The sequence below is a fragment of the Pinus tabuliformis genome, chromosome 5_2, assembly GCF_031772625.1.
Source record: "Pinus tabuliformis cultivar Carrire ecotype Pingquan chromosome 5_2, CPIR1, whole genome shotgun sequence".
Lineage (NCBI taxonomy): Eukaryota > Viridiplantae > Streptophyta > Pinopsida > Pinales > Pinaceae > Pinus > Pinus tabuliformis.
In genome coordinates, this window is record NC_142306.1 from 428,888,723 (window position 1) to 428,908,662 (window position 19,940).

General features: G+C 37.1%; 1 pseudogene; it reads right to left on the bottom strand.

Moving 5' to 3' along the window:
* Window positions 1-10,313: 10,313 nt before the first annotated feature.
* Window positions 10,314-16,554, bottom strand: LOC149159442 (calcium-transporting ATPase, endoplasmic reticulum-type pseudogene; annotated as a pseudogene).
* Window positions 16,555-19,940: the final 3,386 nt, after the last annotated feature.

The following is a 19,940-nucleotide window of genomic DNA, read 5'->3' on the forward strand; positions in this document are numbered from 1 at the left end:
ATGTGGTAGAAACCACTAAGATCATTAGAAGCATTGGGCTTAGGGATAAGAGTAATAAAAGTTGCATTCAATCCATCCCATACCTGGTAGTTTTGATGGGATTCCTCCACCAAATCAATAATTTTATGGCTTAAAAAGGGCGTGCATGCCTTGAAGAATTTTGAGGTAAAGCCATCTAGGCCTAGAGCATTATTACTTGGAATCCCTCTGACAACTGCTTCCACCTCACTAGCTGAGATTGAGTGCATAAGAGACTCATTTTGGTTTGTAGTCATAAGATGAGGAATACAATGAGTGACCCTTTTGATGCCTTCAGAGTGATATAGAACATATTCTAAGAGTATATTTGGGAAGTAGGAGATCATTTCCTACTCCATGTCCTGGCAACTTTCAAGACGATCCCTATTCCTAGAAGATAGAGAAGTAATATGATTGTGTTGGAAATGATTGATCATAGACGTGTGGAAGAACATTGAATTTTTTTCACGCTCTCTCAGCCATTGAATATAAAATCTATGATGCCACATGGGTTTCCTCCTATTGTAGCCACTCTTCAAGTTGGTTTACTAAACACCCTTCTTCATTCACCAGCTCTTCAGACAGACCTTCTTTGATAATCCAGATTTGGATATACTCCATTGCTTTCTCTAGCTTACACTTTGCTTTAAAGATATCCCCAAATTATTCCCTATTGCAAATATTGATTTTAAGTTTAAGGCCCTTAAGCTTCCATTTGAAAAGTTTCATTTTGGATGTGTCTAGAACCTCCAAACACTCCCATCACTCTTTTAAATTCTCCACAAACCTTGGGTGACGCAGACAAAAAGATTCAAAATGGGATGAATGATTTTTTTGGGGGTGGAGAGAAGAGCCAAGTCCATAAAGATCGGCCAATGATCTGATCCCAAGGTGGGAGAAAATAGAAACATTAAGGAAGGGGACTTAAAGGAGCAGTTCCTGCGAGACAAGGAATATATCCAAATGACTAGTCACCTAAAAGTGACGATCGCTTTTGTTGTTCCAAGTATGAAAACCATTTATGGTTTTGAGATCTAAAATCTTGAGCTCATAATTGTGTCGTTGAAATCCATCAAGATAGGATCGAGTCTGCTAACCCCCCCCCCCCCCCCCCCCCAAACTTTTCTCATCAACATTGCAAATCATATTGAAGTTGCCCCCATCAATCCATGTAAGGTATAAGAAGCTAGATCAAATACTTACTAGTTCTTAGAGAAAATTCTTTTTGGCATAAGGGGTCAACGGACCATAGACTCTTGTGATTATAATCCAATTGTCTGATCCTATACCTTGGAATCTTCCAGTAAGACTATGTCATGAACCGACCCAATCCTAGGAGACTGCTTGATTAGAGTTCCAAAGTACCACAATTCATCTTAATTTACCATCCACATCAATCGTCATGACTTCACGTCCTTTCTAGAAAATCTTCTTACATCATGGAGTTTTCTTGGAGTAATATTTGTTTCTTGCACAAGGACAATGTATGGTTTGTCCTTGTTAATTTGATTTTTTAGTGAACAGAGATTACCTTTACTATTCATTCTCTACATATTCCATGAGACTATTTTCATTAGCAAGGGGATATATATATATTCGGGAAAATAGTCCATCACCCGTCCCATCTCCCCGTAGTTAAGCAGAAATTCACCCAATTCATGAATTAATTCCTTTTTCCTCTTTTGCCGCTTCTTACCTTTCTACGACGCTCCCTGATCTAGGAATGTAATTTCCAAGAGTACCCCTCTATTCTTGTTGGTATTCTGTACTTTTTCTTCTCTGTTTGGTTTTCCCATTCGAGTGCTCCATTGACCAAATAAGCTCTTGAAGTGGATGAGCTGATTGGATGAAATGTCTTTAATGTGTTCTTTGATCCAAATCTCAAAACAATCAAGCATTTTTTATTTTCTAGATCCCAAACAATTATTTTTCTCCTCTACTTGCAAAAGCTTGCTTGTCTTAATGAGTATCTCCTTGATTCTTCTATCGTCCTCGAGGTTTGATGGTGTTTTCCTTTTCGGGGTTTCTCTGTCTTGTCAAGGAGTGTGTTTTTTATCAACCTCCACTGCTTGGATAGCCAATTGATTTGGTTGTTCTTATTTTGGTTCCTCAAATTTTAGATTTTCTAGGGTAGCAAAGGGGTTCTCATTCCCTAAAGACAGGGGATTACCCTGTTGGAGATGAGATGGGCTAGCTTGCTTTTTCAAAGGGTGCTAATGAGACCCCACTGGTGGTGGTTGGGAATGGGATTAGGGGGAACATCGACCACCCACCGCTTCAAAACCATCATCATCTTAGATTTGGAGGTCTCTTGAGCTTCTACACTAGAGTGAGAGGGAAATATATGAAGAGATGCCCATACTCATAACATATGCGACATTTGAAAGGAACATGCTAATAATCAAGGGGTTGACTCCAAACAATGTCATGATATTCCAGATCTATAGTTTCAGAGAACAACTCAAAAATGTTCATGTGGACACATATTAGGGTGTATGATGCATGATGTCTTCGCTTTGTAATTTCTGAGACTTTAACAGATTATCCAATTACATTTCCAATCCCTTCAAGGATCTCAGGTTCCCAGAAATCTTTTTAAAGGGAGAATACGAGGACCCATACTGGTGCTTTCTTGAATTGCCCCTTTTAAGGATTGTAGCATTCCTCCCATAACCCCATGAATAGTCTGACAATGTTCATAAAATATGGGCCATTTTCAAAGATACACATCGGATGTTCAAAATCTGTAAGTATAACTATAAAAAAACCTTTTTCTCTTAATCTCAGCTTGATCTTCCATATGGGATTCCATTTTGACTTAATTTCTTATTCTTTCGACCAAATCCCTATATATCAGTGCGTGAACATTCATATACCTACATGACTTCTCTAGTGATTATTCAAAATAACAAAATTCGGGTTCTTAGCAACCTTAGGAAGGCAGTGGACCTACCCCCTAGCTTGCCAGTGAGCACACATCACAGGAGAATCATCAAACGAGAAAGAAGGAATCCCATGGAACTGAAGTCCTAGATACGAGGTGCTTGTGGTGTTTTGATTAACCGCATCTATGAATGAGGAGAGTCCCCAACTCCCTTGCGAGGGGCTACTCATAGGCAACCAATAAAATTTTACTTGTGAGTTGCAATGGTTGTTGTGAGACTGAGACATCGACATAATGGCTAGGAGGATGGCATCAGCCTGAGGGCACCTAACATAGCTCTAAATGCTTAACAAAACCCTTAATTGCAAAGATCAAATCTTCATTCCTTCATAGGAGAATATTTTTCCCAACAGTATCCACGAACATGTCAAGTTGACATTAACATCTCAATACAAATACTTTTTAGATTAAAAATGAGTAGTTTAATAAAATAGAACACCATAAGGGAATGGGTAAATTTTATTAATAAATACCTTTTATTGTTAATTTTTTTATATAAAGATACAAATAATCACATTAATTATAGATCATTAAATATATATTAAAGATTAACAACTCAATACAAATACAAATACGTTTCAAATTAAAAATCAACATTTTAATAAAGAAGAACAGCGTAAGGGAATGAGTAAATTTTATTAATCTCTATCTTTTATTTTTAATTTTTTTATATAAAGATACAAATAATCACATTAGATATAGATTACTAAATATATATACTAGAGATTAAGTTTTATGCCTAAATGTAAATTAGGTACAAGTTAAAGAAAATATATTTTGTTTATGAAAACATATTATTATAATTATATTAAATGAAAATAATTAAAAATATCTATATATGTTAAATTATAAGTTAAAAAAATTATGTTCTTTAATATTATTGTAAATATTATATAATATTATTTTTTACAATATCAATGTATAATTACAAGTTTTATTACATATTTAGGTTGATAGACCTTCCTATGCATCTACTTCTTCATCAACACTTTTACCCTGATCTGTTCGTTCAGGGGAGACACTTTCAACCGTTGATCTGAACCAAAAAATGAAACAATGGAAAATCAAGAAAGCAAGAAAAATCAAGAAAGCACGAAAAAGCTCATAAAAAACAAGGATTGAAAGAAAAAGGCTCAGAAATCGTGAAACCCACTGGTCAGTTCTCTGATGGTCAAACACTTTTTGATTTCATAGGTGAGTTCCATGATCAGTCTGGTTGCTTCTTCATTATTTGGTATTTTGTTAAAGAAAATAGATAGCTCAACAACATTCTAGCACTGACATGGCTACCTGTATATTTTATGTTTTCTCATATATAAATTTAATATTTTTCTGGATTACTCATATCTCAGTTTTTGCGATCAATTTGACTAAAAAAATTCGATGTGAGTAATTTGTAATCTGTATATGGAAGAACAAAATTACTCTTCTCACAAATCCCTCTTCTCTGAAATTAATATTATGATCTTGGATTCGCAGCCTCTGGTTTAGGGTTACCCTTTCCTGCTCCCTGGTTTCAACCTAAAGTGTATTTGGATATCTCTCATGGTGCTAATTTTGCTTCTGCTGGAAGTGGCTTGCTTGATTCCACTCTTCAACACCTGGTAACAATTCATTCATTTTGACATTGGGTTTTCTTTAAAGATCGCAGTATATGCCTTTTCTTGCCTGTTTAGGATGATCTTTTCTGATTATCTGAAGTTTTGATAAAATTTTCTTCAGAACGTCGTTCCCTTTGAGCACCAGGTGAAGGAGTTCAGAAATTTCTTTCATATGCTGCGAAATGATTCTGGTTATTCCGCAAAATATTTTCTTTCTAATGTTTTTCTTGCAATCAACGTTGGAGCCAAAATATTTTCTTTCTAATGTTGTTCTTGCAATCAACGTTGGAGCCAACGATATTGCGGGGAATTACATGGTGAACGAGTCTCTGCAGGCGACCATTGGCCCTCAACTGTTTGTGGAGTCACTATTAAAAGCTTATGAAAACTATTTGCTGGTAAGTATTAGTGCAGGCCCTGTTTATAAAAACTATTTGCTGGGAAGTATCAGTACCAATTTTTTTGGGAGATTTTATGTGAATTCTAAGACATATTATGGATAGCATTTTTAATAAATTTATAAGCATATGAGTATGCCTTATTCCAGAATTTGTTGAAGTTAGGTGATTTATTAGCTCAGAAAAATTTGAAATGTTCATCTATGTGAATAACTACAATTTCATGCTCAACCTAATTAACAATGGAAAGGCATTAGGTAATTATCATTGGACAACAATGAAGATATAAACTAGTTGTAGGGATTCTAGAGGATATTTTGATAATGAATTACACTGGATAGTTTGATAATGTTATTTTTCCAAAAAAATATTAATGAACATTTAACTGGTTAAATCCATTAAATTTTCCCCAAAATTATCTTATCTGAAACTTTTTTTTACATATGTTTATGATGAGCTGATGATATATGAATGGGTATGCAGGTTTTAGTGATACGATTTCGGCATGCTGTGGAGATGGTCCATAAAATGGCCGTGTAGGCTGTGGGTTGGATCCAGGGTGCTCAATCTGCAAGGATCCCAAGGAATATGTTTACTGGGACAGATTTCATCCAACCGAGAGAGTACAGTGGATGATTGCAGAGGAGGTTTTGGGCCGGGGTTATTCCTTCGTTTCTCCTATGAATCTCAGAGGCTTGATCCAGTACACGAAGTCCACCCCTTCCCGTTTTGATCCTTCATTTAGGGAATATATTATACCCTAAATTATTCATTAATTGAGCATGTCCAAAGATATCAATCAACAATTCAGTTGTATATGTCTGTGATGCTTACTGGTGCAATTTTTCATTTTTTCACAAACATAGAATAGTGAATAGATTTACAATAAATTATTTAACGTCCAAAGATATCAATCAACAATCCCACTGTATAGGTATATCTGTGATGTTTACTAGTGCAAATTTTATTTTTTCACAAACGCAGAATAGCTGTCATGGTTTACCGAGAAGAGTTGGGACAGTGCAGGGGACCAGGATTTTTTGGATTGTGGAGCTTTCCTGTTTCTCATCGTGGAAGAGTTATTGTTGTTATCTGGTTGGAATCTAGGAAAAAAAATTTCAAAATATCTTGTAGATGCAATGTTTGAATAATGTTTTTGAGGGTGGAAAAAAAACGTCTAAGACACCTAAAATTATGAATTTTGACTACTTTTACTTAGGTCTACAAAAATTCTTCAAAATATGGCCAGAATTTCCATAACTTTCAAAGCAAAAAACATAATTTTTAGATTAATATTGGTTATGAATTTTGTTGACTTTTACTTAGATTTACAAAAATTCTTCAAAATATGACCAGAATTTCCATAACTTTCAAAGAAAAAAACATAATTTTTAGACTAATATTGGTTTGGCATGGACATGTTACCTTTTTGGCGGATCTATTAATACTCAGGTCTCTTGGAATTTGGATGAGATTGTATCATTTGTTTTTCTTTTTATTTTGGTTTCATAGATTATTTTTTGTTTTTATTTTTGATTTCATAAGTTATTTTTAGTTGGTTTGATGGAAATTAAAATATCATTTTATTTTATAAAAAGTAATTTATATAAACAGTAAATTTACTAAACTAAAAATAATTTAAATTTATCCCAAAAAACATTTCAAATGGTTGCGTGTTTTATATTGTTACTTCCTTTTATGCTGTTATGGGGCAATCTGTGAAGGCCTTGCATATGGCAATTAAAACATTGTTATCTTTTGCCTTTTCTATTCATAAGGCATTCTTTCCTGCATAGTATCCTAATCCGTATACTGCAACTCTTATTTGGAGGGGAGTAAGGATTATGCTTGTCCCAAGCAGGTTTTATTATTGAAAAATTTTCAGGTTTATGGCTCTGCTTGTTTAGATCTAGTAACATTTTTTGGGGTAGAATCCATTGCAATCTTGCATACACACTGTAAGGTACCCTTCAAATTGAGGTAAGTGATGGTTGTTAAATTTGTTTCCTTATGTGAGTTGCTATTTGACTTGTAATTTGGGAAAATGTGGATTTGGTCTATCTTTTCCCCTGATGCTTTCCAACTAATTATACTTGTTCATTGTCATTGGAGTCATCAAAAGTAAAAATTCCATACACAAAACTGCCCACTGGGAAATTGGGATTCCATAATCTGGATAATCTGGCCTAATATGCATAAATTCAGACTCTTCTATAGCGTACGCAGAATAAAAAGTGTTGTTCAGTTGTCAAAGTCATGTGATGACATATTCAACATGATGATTCAGAGTGGAACATCTCCTCAAGATTTCTACAATGTTGTTTGTGAGTAGGTTTTAATCTCAACTTAACCTTAACTAAATTTGTTGCATTTCCTTCTAAACTGTCTGCTAATTCTGGTAGCTTGTATGTCACAGGAGATTGAAATTGTTTTGACTGCACATCCAACACAAATAAATAGACGGACTACGCCTTTCAACCTTTTTGGCTTATTTGCTTATATCAAAGATTTGTGCAGGGTTTCAACCAATTAACATTTTATTGAGTATGTATTTACAAATCAACGATTTTGGGATCAAATCCCACAAATCAATTCTATACCTGCGCTTCAAATTCCTTCAATATTTTGAAAGTAAAACCAATGAATTATCAATATAATTTTACCATAATAAAAAACAATTAGAAAGCCTTTAGCTAGCTCAAATTTCTCATCCGTTAGGCTTGAACCAACATCTCTTCTAGAAAAATTCAACAATTCCAATTTAATAATCCTATCGACCTCTCTTTGTACCTTTTGGGACAATTTCTAGTTTATATATATTGAACTTTTAGTTGTTATTATTAATTCTGATATTCCAAATTTATTTCATTGTTTTGTTTTGATGTGGCTTCCCCAATTAAGTTCTAGTGGTTTTTCCTTTTTCATTGACTATTTATTGAAAACCCTCCAGGTTTTGCTCAGTGTTATTTTCCTAGTTTTTCATTATGATCATTGGTCACCCACTAAGTAAGTGTGTAACATCTCTCTTTCTCTATGTAGATATTTTTCTATTTTTAGACTTAACTATATTTAGATGTGATGGCTAGAATTTTATGATGGTATTGAATTAAAGTGAACAGTAAAGTGTGATGATGTAATAAATGAACTTTATGAACCTAAGGAAAAATATGCAAATTACTTGGGAAAGAAACACCAAAGTTAAGATATTCTTGCCAAGATTCGGAAACCAATGATGGTGGATGTGATCAAAGTAATATTCCCTTATATAAAACCTAAAATTCCCTAGGAGTTGATCAAGAAGGTTTAATATGATGGGCGATAAAATCTATTATATCACTTAGTTATAAAAAAAACTGAGAAAGGTTGGAATAAACGTCGCAGGAGAAAAATGTGAACTTTAAAGAAAAAGGAAGAAATACCCTTTTAAGAAAAAAGAAAAAAAAAAAGCCTAAGCCTTTGGGTTGGAAGACACATGAAAAGGGATATGGTGCTAAGGAAAACATTCTGCAAGGGATTAATGTATAAAAATACATTATCGGGATCACAAGAGGTTGTTGAATCCCTGGGAAGAAATCTGAGCTCGGAGGGAACTGGAGGAAATACTTCAAGATTGGGAGGAAAAGTGTAATTCCAGTCTATGACTACGGTTAGAGTTCTGACTACGTGAGAAAGTCTAGATCTGCGGTTTAACGAATATTTTTGTATTCTACTATTTACTTAAACATACAAAAAAATTCACTAATGTTGCTGACTGGTTGTTAAGTAGAATTTATTTATATACTTAGCGTATTTACTTATCGAAATTTCTATGCATATGTTTGTGGGGTACCCGCATGATTATAAGCATGCATGTGGAAACAAATATAAAGAAGCAATTACAATACAAATCAATTGTTGCATAATTGTACATGAATTAGTTATATAATAGCACATGTTTTAGCAAAATAATTTTTACTGGAATGTGTATGCAATCTTGTGTGAGAATTTTCTTTAAAATTTTATGGTTTCAATGTTCATATGGAATTTCTTGTATATTGCCTTAAATTAGTACATAAAACAAATGGTCTATGTGGCATGGATAAGTTAATTATAACTAAAAGGGTGTTAAGTTATTTTCTGGATTTTGATCATCCATGTGAGTTAGATGGTGAATATTATTTAATACATAACAGGCTATTGAGTATTAAATGAAGTAGAGATGGGTAGGAAATAGTAATCATAAGTGAACAGGAATTTGGAGCCCATGAGAATCTGTATATATATAAAAAAAAAATCTAAGGGTACACAACTTGTATATACAAGTAGCAATAGTCAATGTATAGATATATGAGCCATTGCTGAAAATAAAACAAAATCCCTATCTCAGGTTGCGAAGTAGTGGGTGGTTCGACACCTCCTTTGTGAGGACAAAGGTGATGGTCTAGAAAAGGAATGGGACAAGGGATGAATATCATAAACCATTAAGATATAGATATATGTCCAAAACAGAAATTATTTCACAATTAAATTAATAATTGTAGGTCAACAAATATGAAAAACAAAAAAGAAGTGTATGATGTGATTATCTCTATTTGAAATATATTCCATTCATAAAATTTGTGATTGAAATTATATATATAGATAAAAAAATAAAAAAATAATTATACAAGATGAAAGTTCGAATGAAGCCACTTACAAATTCAACCATACATTTGGAATATAAGCAAGGGTGCCATATTAGATGCCACTAGAAACCTCAACTGTATTGGTTGAAATAATTGAAGTATATTTCTGAACTTATACAGTGTACCATTGTAGAAGTATGTATTACAAAACATCACATTGGGACACGAAGAAGAGAATTAACAAGAATGACGTTTTCTTCTAGAATATCATAGTTCTTCATAGAAATTCATTCATTAATAGCCTAAATGAGTAGGGAAAATCCATTTTCTCCAATTGGCCAAAGGAATCCCCTACTTACTATGAAAAACTTAGAATATCAATGTGCCTGGGTAAAAAAAATTAAAATGGCAAGCATGAAAAGGGAAATATTAGAAACAAATCACTTTACAAATATATTATCATGAGCTTTTGGTCCCTTATAGAATTTATAGGAAATAAAATAAAATAAAATAAAAAGGATGGTTTTTCAATTAATTTGGTACCCCGATACTCAAAACGAAAGTTACAATTGTATGAAATATCCAGGCATAGCCAGCTCTAGTTATATACACTAGCTCATAGCATATACAATAGGAATAAAGAAACCATACCTAGGCCACAGTATGTATATTGTTGACCCTCATGAAAGGACAAATCGAAGGAAAAAATGTTATCCTTCACTACATGGAAGAAAATTGCAACATGAAGTCATAATGGTTCCTTACCTGCACATGAACCAACCACATAATTATGAGCAAAAACCAAGTAACTAAGCGGTAACTTGCTCAAACCTAGGGTTTTGAAAACAAGAAAAATATAAAACGAAAACACGAAGGGATAAATTACTCTTAGTGCTATGTCAAAATAGATTCCTCTCTGTTATTCTTTTTCCTGGGAGGAAAGGAAATCACTGGCAATATGTCAAGTCGAGTTCAAATTAACGACAACTTTTTTGAAGTTTTGGAAATTGTCTAATAGAGGACCAACATAAAATAAAAAAAGAAAACAAGTCCATATTTCTTAATGAAAGGAAATCCCAACTTTGGGATAAGTAAAATACCTTGGCGAGCCATGTCTAGGTTGCCACAGGCCTTTCCTAAAAAATTGAGAGGTTTGTCTTTTCCCCTTCATGATATAAATGGGAAGAAGAAAAAAAATGTTACTCCCAAATTTTAGTCTAAACAAAAGATAATTCCTTTAACAAACCTTAGAGAATGAGGGTGAACCGATAAATGTGAAGAAAAAAACAGGACTTACCAGTAAAGGAAGTATTGGCATTACCAGAACGAGGGAGTAAGGTCGATAGGAGTAAGACCAACCTTAGGTTTTGAAGAAAGATTAACATTAGACCATTGGACTTGTAGTTCCTGTAGGAGAATCGAAGAGAGGAAAAATCAAATGAAAATAACCATACCATAACTTGGAAGTATGAAGTTGTCGAGTGTGAATGGTCGAGAAAAGGAGGAAACTGAAGGCGTGTCCATGCAATTGGTTAGATAAACATCTGTCAAACCCTACTTTTTTCTTCCTATCAATGAGTTGTGAGCTAAACACAAGGAAAAATGAGGGGAAATGAATGACAAAGTGTGAGTTAGGGTTTGGCATACTGAACCACATTGTACGACCACCTTCGCACCATCTACACCGCTCCTAGGAGTTCGAGTACGATCCATGTGAAAATCACGTGGTGTAGGGAGTGGTCACAAGTGCCAATTCATAATAGAGTAACCCCGGAGGGAGTCATGACAGGAACTAGATAGTGGCATGGTAGCCCAGGAGTGTAGTAGCCATCACCTTAGTCACCCAAATGTGTCATACGAAAGTGAAAATACGTTAAGAGTAATAAAACTATTGCCAATAAAAGTATATGGTAAGGGGGCGTTAAAGTTTCATTAGTAGAGATAGTAGATCATCAGAGTTTAATGTGTGTAGGAGAGAGGGGTTGGGACTTGGATCGAGATAGGTATTTTGTATATGAATGCTAGAAAGGAAAACAAAGCATATGGAACACTAAGGAAGTAAGTCCAAAGGAGAAACAAATAGAGTGCTTGGGTGAAAGATAATAAAAAGAAAAAAAATAAAATTCATGGATTCCCAAAAATGATAATGATTAAATGAAATAGGCCACCTGTAGTAATAAGAATAGTCTAGTGAAAAAAAAAAAGAAAAAAAAATTGAGGAATATTACATGGTATCAGAGCCCAAGTTCAAAATGGAGCTTCAAGGAACCATCACAGTAATACTTAGAAATGTATAAAGTTGAAAATAAATAAATAAAGTAGGAATGTAGTACTAATACCTGATTGTGTTTGACACAAATAAAGGTAGATAAGTGAGGTAGACTAATACAGAATTGAAGAGGAGACCCCTCCATCTATAACAATAGGAGAATAGTTATATGTTGAATTGGGAAATGAAAAAACCCACCAAAATCTTAGTTTGTGGACATTATCAGAAATTTACATCAAGCGTTGGTTCACCTCAACAGAAAAAATGAATTCCTATTAAAGTCTAGAGGTGGGCCCCAGTATTGCAGCAATAATGCTGCAACTCCTCAGACTCCTTTCTTTAATTTTATCAACCCGGTAGTTCGTAACAAACTTGGAAGCGACGGTGCTATATGCACAAGTACTAGCTCTTGCCGCAGCTGTCACTTGGTCAGCTGGCACAAGTCCGCTAGGGGCTTAAGCCAACTTCTATGAGCTCTTAGAAGAAGCTTTTTAACTGATGGATGAAAGCTAACTCAAAGGAAGCTAATCTACTTGTGGAAAGAAACTGAAAGCCAAAAAAAATGCAAACCCTAGCAAACCCTAATTCTACCAGCTAGTCCTATTGATGCAAAGGAGAGCATGCAAACTACTAAAAGAGATGTCATTACTTCTATGAAGGTAAAATAAATGTGTCCAGACTACCTCTATCTGAAGAAAACATCTTTTTGTATTTTTTTTTAAGTTGTTGGAATTATCATGCATGTGCTTCTAACTATTTTTGACTGTGCAGAGGTGGATCAAGGAGGAGAAATGCTTGGGAAAGGTTGGGAAGGTTCAGAGAGGGTCTAAGGGGTCCCTAACACCCTTCCAAAGAGTCTCACAAAGTTTAGCTGCCAAGAAACCATGTTTATGAGCTTCTACAGGAAGTCTGCAGGGGTTCTACAGGATGTTCAGGATTTCTACAGGATGTTTCGAAATGGGATTTTGGAGCATGGATGGAGGGAAAAAGATGGAGGAATGAGTATGGAGGTGAAATAGGGGTGTGAAGAGGTCTAGGACTTGGTGGATGAGGCTAAGGAGCAATTGGATTTGTTCAAGGATGGAGGAAGTGATGATGCACACGAATGTAGGAATTAGGGCAAGGTGGGGAAAGTATGGCAAATGAAGGGTACAAATCATAGACTAAGGGTTGGAGCAGATTATCTGATGGATTATGGGTAGATAGAGAAGGATAATAGGTGCTCTGCAAGTTATTTTTCGAATTTAACAAATGAAGACTTGGAAAATCAAGAACCTAATTACCTTGACCTAATCTGACCTAGATAATAGCAAAAGAAATGGAACAGAAGTTTATTTGCACAAAATCAGATGAACTAACTATGCAACTAAGCAATCATAACCCTAAGCATGCAGTCAAAACTGATATCAAGTTTGACAACTAAGAATCCAACACTAATACTTGCATGGTGAAGCAAAACAACGTTTTTGTGGGCACCAAGGTCACCTTTGTCCCAACTCACGAGCCCATTGAGGGAGAGGTAAGATCAGAGGTGCTTGAGCCCCTTTATCCAAGGATCCTTTATGTTATTAATCTATCCAAATCGATCTAAACATGAAAATCTACTTTAATCATCAAAAGCAACCTAAATAACACAACAAGTTTTAAATCTAAATAGCAGATTTTACTCTAAGAATGCAGCAAAGACACATGAAAGTAAACAAAGGAGGTACTGGACGCTTGGGATGGGCCCAACCCTAAGAGCTACAGCCTCCTAAGAGAGATTTAGAGCTGGTGCAAAGCTGGATTCATCTTTATTGAGCAAGAAAAGAAGAGTTACATCAAAACTGTCCACAATGGGAACTTGAAAATGTGCTGAAAGCAAAGCTAATCTACTGCATAAAAATCGAACTCCAAACTAGCTAACTTCTGCCTACAAAATGACTAACAATTGTCTACAAAATGACTAACCACTAGCTAACCACCAGCTAACCAAAATGAGGCCCTAAGCCTTCTTATTTATACAAATTGAGGACCCCAACAGTCCTCCTAAACTTTAGGGACTCGGCTGCCCAAGACTTGTAGTTAACAACAGTCCTACTTGACTTGCTTGGCTGCCCTTGTGCTAATTGATTTGGTGGCCTTTGAACTCCGAGCTGATGGTGGAGAATTCGAGGTAAGGGCCCATAAATGAAGGGGACACCTTCCTACAAATCCTCTCCCTTGTTCTCCCACGAATTTGGCTGCCAAGTGCTCATTAAAACCTTCAATTTTGTCTCCAAGTTGACCAAAAAGGCTACACAAAGCACCCATTAGACTTGTTGGCATAATGACTAACCCAATTCACTCTATTAGCATAAATATAATAAAAACATGCAATAAACTAATGAGAATGGTGGATTAAGTTGAATTAGGAGGTTGAATGAGCCCAAATAACTATCCATTTTTGGGGCTCATCATCACCCCCCTACTGAAAGTGTTGCTCATCCTCTGAGCAACCAATCTATCTCCTCATCTTTGATGGCCCTGGTGGCCTCCTTGTCATGCCAAGCTCCTGAAGTGATGTCCTCTTCTCTGTCATGAAAACCATGCTTTTCTCTCTGCTTCTTCCCACTGTCTGCTCCTTTTCCTAGAGAATTCTCAACCTTGGTATGATTGTGTAAGTATATTTAATATGATGGTTGAAATGGCGGTGAAAGGAGAATAAACCCATGGAGGATGGAAGAGAAGAGTGGTTGCATTCCTCCTCAACAGACTTCAAGCTTCAAATCCCTCTCCATACTTGATTCTACCCTGCCCAAAGGCTTCTACAGGATGTTTCTGGTAAAAATACAGAACTTCTTGTAGAAAGTCCTGTAGCTTCCTGTAGAAGGTTGAACCATGACTAAATTGTGTCTGAACCCTGAAAAAAATGAGTTTTCATGGAGGGGATGGATGCGCTTAGGGTGGCCAACATAGGTGCTGCCTCCTTAGCTAAAATCTTGACCAATTTCTCCTTCTGCTGCCCTTTCTCTAAACTTCCTGTAGAAAGTCCCAAACAACGCAAAGCCTTTGAACTCATTTGATGAAACTTACTCAAGAGTAATTCCCTTGATGCATCATCTATTTCAACAACTGATCCATCTGCAAGTTGTTGAAAAGCACTCCTTTCAAGCAAATTTTCCATGGCGCCCTTCACTAGCAGACGATTTTGTCCCATTGGTTCCATGACAATAACACCCATGGATTTTCGATCACAATCAAACTCCAATAAAGCCCGCCTCTTTGATCTTTGTATCCGCCAATCACAATTGCCCAATTTCACTGTGCCACTATTGATAATGGCACTTGTATCACCTGCCATTGGGTCTGGAACTCCCATTTTTTCAACCAATACCTTCAAGGCTGCCTCAGTGAGAATACCAGTAGCATGGAACTGGTGACCTTGACAAGATATCCCTGCATCATTGCGAACTGCAGCAACTTCTGCCAGAGTTTCTAAATTTTCCCCCATATTATGTGCAAGCCAATCCAATATTTTTCCATCCTCAGGATTATATGTTGTTCCTTCAATAGTAAACTCTCTAAGTGAACCAGCACTGTGCCCTATACATATAAACTCACTGACAGACATCTGATTGGTTGTAAGAGTACCTGTCTTATCAGAGCAAATCACTGTGGTGCAACCCAAAGTCTCCAAGCTCGGTAACTTACGCACAAGGGCATTCTTTTGTGCCATCTTACGAGTGCCAAGAGCCAAACATGTAGTAATCACAGCAGGCAATCCCTCTGGTATAGCAGCAACCTGCCAGAGCAACAACAATCTTAAAGTAGTACGTACATTTCTCAAAGGAAAACCTGATTTTTTTTGGCCACCCATCTATGACTTCCCATGAAAGAAAATATTTGCAGTTCATGATCCAGACAAGAATACAAATGGCACCAATCATTGTTGTCAGTCTTTCACCAAATTCATCTAACTTTCTTTTCAAAGGGGTATCATGACATTCCATTGAAGCTTCCTGAATTTGTGCCTGAATTTTACCTATTTCTGTAAACATGTCAGTGCTCACAACAATGCATGTGCAGCAACCATTGGTAACTGTAGTTCCTGCAAACACCATGCATTCTTTTGACTGCAACTCACAATCACACAAGGTGGCTGGATATGTTCTTTTGACCACAGGCATGCTCTCTCTCTGGTCAGGGAGCTCTGCTCCATCCTAAAGGTGGATGTCTTGAGGGACACAATTCTCATGTCTGCAGGAACCTTGTCTCCCACCTTCAGTTCCACTATATCTCCTGGAACAAGTTCTCTGGAGGGAAGATCTACAACATAATGTCCATCTCTCAAGACCTTTGCATCATTAGATTGCATTTCTTTGAGAGCTTCCAAAGCCTTCTCAGAATTATTCTCCTGCCATACTCCAACAATGGAATTGAGGATGAGAATCAGGAGAATGACCAGGGGTTCTACATAGGCTGTTATGCCCTCCTCAGAAGACACATTATCATGAAAGTAGGCGAGAAGAAATGAAATGCCAGCTGCTAGCAGAAGTATTTTAACAACTGTATCATCAAATTGCTCCACTACCAGCTTCCACAAAGGTGTCCAATTTTTCTTCTGGAGGTCATTCCATCCATATATTTGACTTCGTTTTTCCACTTCATGAGAATTTAAACCATTCTCTAAGCTCACATCATATTCTTCTAAGCATTCTTCAACAGTTTTAGACCAAGCAGGGAATATCTTGTCCTCCATGGACTATGAAATAGATGATCAGATTCTGAATTCAAACAGATTGCTCCACCATTAACAGATCTATAATGCGTTTGAAAAACTCCAAAATCAATACTTTCAAGAACCCTGGTAACCTTGGACACGAGCTTTAACTACTTTTCTCATTTCAAGCTTGAATTTTGACAAAAATCTCGGGTTTTCCTTCTGCAGAGCTGTTTTCTGCGTTTCCTGTAGACGACTTCCTGTAGAAACGCCTGTAGAGTGCCCCTGCACCTCTAAGCGAGCCTGATACGTGGGATAATTTCGAAAACAGGTAGAAAACCCGATGGAGGACGACTAGTTAACAGATTGTGGGAGCAGAGGACGCGTACTTCGGCTAAGGACGTTACAGGTGCAAATGAATCAGCGGGTGGTGAGAGTCAGCCGAGCATTTTTCAATTACGGCATGATTTGTGGTGAGGGAGTGAAGTGGCTAGGGGTACGTGGCCACATGCAAACTGCAGTGCTATCATGAACTGCATGTTCTCTTCTAGATCAGTTGCACTGGAGTTCAAACGGCCAACACTCCCTGTTTTTTTAATTTCCACGTGAGTCGACTATCCACGTATACTGCATGATTTCTGGCTGAGCGCTAGAGAAGGCACTGTTGGGTTAACTTTGCTAGATTCCTGGCTTAATCTCACCATTTCATTCATTTATGCACTTTTAAATCATATTGATGCAAATAGAGGAACCGATTTAGACACATACCTGTAAGTCGGCGTGCTGCTGTGTCCTTTTTGTTGCTGCATGCATTTGTTTCTTTGGTTGCATGATGGCTTGGTTGATGATTCATGGTTGTTTTTTCCTTGTGCAGGTGTCCTCTGGCCGGATGCATGCTGCAGGAGTTCATTTCCACGTTCAGATCTGCACCTTCAAGCTGCTGCTGCTGAATTTTCACAGGACTAGAACTTGTTTTCGCCATTGCTCCCAGAAGGTAAACCAGATCGATCTGAAAATTGCCAAGCATGTTCCTATCATCATGATGCACCTCTGATAGCAAAATCGTGATCAATGGATGCACAGATTTCGAGAAAAATAGAAAATTACTGAATATTTCAGAGATCAATTTCTCGGAAACCGTGAATCGGAATTGGCTGAAACTGCTTCGGTAGGCTACTATCACCCATATGCATATCCCCATGAAACAGGTTTTGAAATGGATGCACGGATATGGAGAAAATGCAAAAATTATTGATGGTGATGGAGGCTGATTTCTTGGAAACCATGCACCGGAATGGCCTGAAACTACTCGAGCATGTTGCCATCATCCCTATACAATTCTCTGTAAAACTGTTTTTCAAATGGATGCATGGTTTTCAAGATATGGCAAAAATAAATTTTGTTCTATGTATTTTCTCTTCAAAGCATTTTGCAAGTTTTTGCATGGAAAGAAAAACTGAGCTTGGGTTGTGATGCAGGTATGGAGATGATGGAGGAGGAGTTTGAAGATTGCAAGAGGACTTTTGAACCCTTGAGGAAGCTACCATGTTCACCAAACCACCTTTTTGACATCCATTTCTAGCTTCCTACAATTTCTACAGGAACTTCCTGTAGAAGCACAATGGGAAGCACAATGAGGTTGAAAAGATGATGGAAAAGGGTGAGAAATGGTAACATGGATGCTTGCAGGCATAACCAATGGATTCCAAGCTTTAAACCCCCTTCCAAAATCGAATCTGGCTCGCTTGAAGGTTCTACAGGATGTTTCCTGTAGAAAGATAGAACTTCCTCTAGAAGGCACAAAAACTCCTTTGTCTTTGTTTTGAGTGATCCTCCTGACCTGCAATGTCATTGATGCAACCTGAAATTATTCAATGGAAATTAGCTTTATTTTTATTTTTCTTTTTCTCTCTTTTTTTTTTTTTTTGAAAAACAACTAGGGCGCCTCATGGAGGTTTTCACCCTAATTGCCTGCCCTCGGCGCCTCCAAGGGAGGTTTTCACCCAGAGATATTATTCTCTTTCCTCTTTTTTCCCAACCCATTGACCGCCTCATGGATCTTTTCAATCAATGAGCCAATCTAACGCACCTCCGAGGAGGTTTTCACCTTAGATTTTTATTTTTTTCTTCTTATTCTCATTTTTTCTTTTTTCTCTTTTTTTTTTTCCTACCCTACCCTACTTGAAAAACAAAATTCCTTTCAAGTATAAGAATACTTCCAATGAAGCCATGTGCACATCGAGATTAGAGATAAAATGATGTTGCGGCTTGAAATGCATGCTTTGACAGCTATCCAGATCTGAGAGACCAAATGATCCGACTTTGAAGGGATCAAACATAGCTGAGGAAGATAGTACCGCTGCAACTTAGTGACCGTCTGAAACCATATCTCAATATAGCTCTGATATCCTTGGTTCTTTTGCTGATCTGGATCATGTTTCATGTCACCTTCTATCATGAATTCCTCATCTTCCTCTTTTTGCTGATATCTCTCTTGAATACATGGAAGATTTGATGGTAACCATGAAGGATCTTTCTTTATCTCTGCTTCTGATGTCTTCTCTTCATCAAGTAAAGGCCATGGTTCTTTGATTTCCTCATTTGAATCTTCTTTTGCCTGATGTGGTCCTTCAATGCTTTCAATATAGTCTCTTTTTTGCAATACTCTTCCTGAGCTATGGTGAAGATCATTGAGCTCAAGAGCAGTTGTTTGGACATGTTGTGCCTCAGCTTTGCAATTGGGTTGAGCTGCTCCATGGTATGGTTTTGGAAATGGTGGTACGGGTAGTTGAGTAGAGGTGTGTATTTCAGATGGATGCAGATGGGGTTGTGGTTGGGTAGGCATTTAGGGTTGCCTTGCTGGAGGAGGAGGTGATGGTTGCGGTTGAGCAGGTGGTGGAGGAAAAGAAGTGGGAGGAGTGTTGTACTGGGGCCTCCACCCCTGATGAGGTGCATTCCACTGAGGCTATGGCTGAGCATAAGAGTGAAACGAATGAGCAGCTAGTTGGGCATAATATGGATCTATGAAGGAACAAGGAGGAGGTGTGAACCAGGAAGGATGAGCAGGGGGACCCCAAGAAGGCATGAAAGTGGCTTGATAAGGGTCATAATAGGTCTCGGATGTCCCTTGCAGTTCCTGCTGGTAAGATCTAGGTCCATGTGGCCTCCTTTGGTTCATATAATAGAGTGATTCAGTGGCTCCTTTGGCTCTCTGATATGCGGCTTTGATTCTGGGTAAGGAAGGGCACTTATCTGTAGGATGGTATTCTTCACAAATGAAGCACACTTCTAGGGAGTGCATTGGACATTCGTTCCTCGGATGCTTTCTAGTGCACCTGGGACAAAAGATGACCAAAGCCCTCTTGGCTTCCTCTTGCTTCTTTTGGATCCACAGGGTATCCAATTGCATGGCAAGAAACTGCCTC